Genomic DNA, 3057 nt, shown 5'->3' with positions numbered 1-3057 from the left:
GTTGTTGCTAAGCAGAAAACCCAGAGGGCAAGTATTCATTCAACTATAATGCAAGATATCATGACCTATTTCATGTTGCAGTATTAAGGCTATCTTTCAGCCAGGAACACTTACATTGGTGAAGACATGCCACATTTAAGAAATGATGACCACCTTTGGTTGCCCTTCTCCTTTAGCTGGAAATTCTGAGTTTACTTAGAAAAACATCATCATTATTAGAAACTCCAAACAGTTCGGAGTTTCTGGTAAGAAGAAGAAGGGGAGGAGGAGAAAGAAAAGAAGAAGGAAGGGAGGGAGGGAGGGTAGGAGGGAAGAAGGAAGGAAGGAAGGAAGGAAGGAAGGAAGGAAGGAAGGAAGGAAGGAAGGAAGGAAGGAAGGACCGACCTTTTATTACAGTCTCATTTTGGGACAAAGTAAATAAATTTAATGTATGTCTGTATAGTGGTGGATTTGGGCTCTTAAAAACACTTGAGTGCCTCCCTCCTTCTCTGTCCTCCCCATCCTATCAGTGTGCTACTTCAGCCTCTTGTCTCTTTTCTCTGGAAAACTCACAACTTCTGGCTTCTCTCTTTGCCTCCAGTTTTCTTCTCTCCAGTCCACGTTCTTCATTAATGCCAAAGTCTTTTTTCTAAAAACGCATCTCTGTAAAGCTCTGTGCGATTGTGGGTTGTTATTGCTCTGATTTCACCCTACCCTTCGCTGACCTTGTTCTAGCCATGAAGACTGTTCATTGAGCCCACCGAGCAAGTTCCCACCTCGGAGATGCAATACTCACTGTTCCCTCTCCAGAGAAACTCTGCCCCCAGATAAACACAGGACTTGCTATCTCAGTTTTTTAGGGATTAACGCAAAGTAACCTCATTGGAGAAGACGTCTCTGACTATGCTGTACATGTAGGGCTGCAAACAATGGCCAATAGGCCATACTTGTCCACTGCTTATTTTTAAATGGCCTGTGAATCAAGAATGGTGTCTGTATTTTAAATGGTTGGAGAAGAATCAAAAGCAGACAAATAGCTTGTGGCACATAAAAATTACATGAAATTCAAATTTCAGAGTCTGTAAATAATTTTTTTTAGAAACAAGTCACAGTCATTCATTTACGTACTGCCACTGCCGCTTTTGCACTACAGTGTCAGAGTTGAGTAGTTTGTGGTACAGAGTGTATGGCCCACAAAGCCTAGATACCGCTGGTAATCTGGGCTTTACAGAAACAACTCATCGATCTCTGCTACGTATAATACCGTATCTCCCATACCAACCCATCCCCTCTAATTTCTTTTTTCCTACTTTACTTCATATTTCTTCCTACCATGCTATGAAGTAAATGTTTTTATTCAAATGTAGTGCACAGAAAAAGAAAGATTATACGGATTTCTAGATCTGCTACTTAGACCAAGAAATAGAATATTACAGCACCCAGAAGAGTTGAAGAAATCCTCCACTGTTTATCTTCCCCCAAACTGTTCTGACTTACATAATTGCTTCTATGTGATCTTTATATAAAGGAGATCACACCATATATAATTTTTGTGTCTGGTATCTTTCACTTAACATTACATTTGTGAGATTTATCTATGTAGTTGGTTTTGTATAACAGTAGTTAATTCAATTTAATACTTACATCGTTCCATGGTATCAGTAAAATACAAAATTATGAAAAATCCACTTTACTATTGACGGACATTTTTATTGCATCTAGTTTTGGACCATTACACATAGTACTACTATGAACATTTTTTGCATGTCTTTTAGTGCACATACGTGGCACTGCTGCTGAATGTGTACCTATCGGTGAAAGTGGTAAATCACAGGGTAGGCACATCAGCTTCCATAGATACTACCAACCAGTTTTCCAAAGTGGTTGTACCAATTTCCACTCTTACTAGAAATGTACTAGTGTTCCATTTGCTCCACATGTTTGTCAAAACTTAATAATTTTCTCTTTTTTAAGCTTTAGTCATTCTGTCTGATTCTTTTCATTAGAATGTGAACTTCGTGAGAGAAAAGATTTTCTCTCTTTAATTGCCATCTCCACAAGCGATTAAGAAGGCAAGCGTTCAACTAGTATTGAATGAATGAATGCTTGAGTGGTAAGGCTGTAGGAAAAAGGACAAACTTTACTTCATAGTCCAAGGTCCTTCATCTGCTGGTGCTAACTTACTCTACTCTGAATTGCTGTAACATTTATCTGTATCTTTGCAATGATACATCAATTTATTATACATTTTTAATGTACATTTCTTATTCTGCCTGTTAGAATCAGGGTTTCTGAACCTTGAAACTATTGACATTTTGGGCTGGATGATTCTGGGTAGTGAAATGCTGTCCTGTGCATTGTAAAATGTACTCACTAGATGCCAATAGCACTGCCTCCAAAACCCCACTATACCCCCTGGAGTAGTGAGAACCAAAAATATCTGTAGACATTGCAAACTGTCCCCTGGGAAGCAGATTTGTTCACAGTTGAGAACCAGTGTGCTGGATGACGAGCTACATAAGAATAATTGTTGTATTGGGGCCCCTGGGTGGCTCAATAGGTTAAGCGTCCAACTTTTGGTTTCAGCTCAGGTCATGATCTCAGGGTTGTGAGATTGAGCCCCACAGCAGGCTCCATGCTCAGTGCAGAGTCAGCTTGAGATTCTCTCTCTCTCCCTCTCCCTTTGCCCTTCTCCACATGCACGCATACTCTCTCTCAAAGAAATTAATCTTTAAAAATAAAGAATAATTGTTGTGTCAACTTTCCCTTCTCTCAAGTTTAACACAGAATTTTACCCATAGTAAATGCTTCAACTATTAGAGCTTTGTTGAAGTGTCTCCTTGTTGTATATCATTACCACCTGGGAAGGTTTAAAGAAATATAGGTTCCCAGAATCCATCCATACCCTACTGAATCATACCCTGTGGGATAAGGTCAAGGAATCTATAAGTGTAAATGGCTTCTAGGTCATTCCAATGAGCAGCTTAGTCTGAAAAATAACTATTTCACCTGTGTCATATTTATCAATTGATAAATAACTCTAACTGAATGTCAAGATTGTGCTGCATATCTATACAT

The sequence above is a fragment of the Ursus americanus genome, chromosome 27, assembly GCF_024610735.1.
Source record: "Ursus americanus isolate L20-20 chromosome 27, mUrsAme1.1.p, whole genome shotgun sequence".
Classification (NCBI taxonomy): domain Eukaryota; kingdom Metazoa; phylum Chordata; class Mammalia; order Carnivora; family Ursidae; genus Ursus; species Ursus americanus.
The sequence above is the reverse complement of the archived record's forward strand: the minus strand, read 5'-3'. Positions refer to the sequence as shown.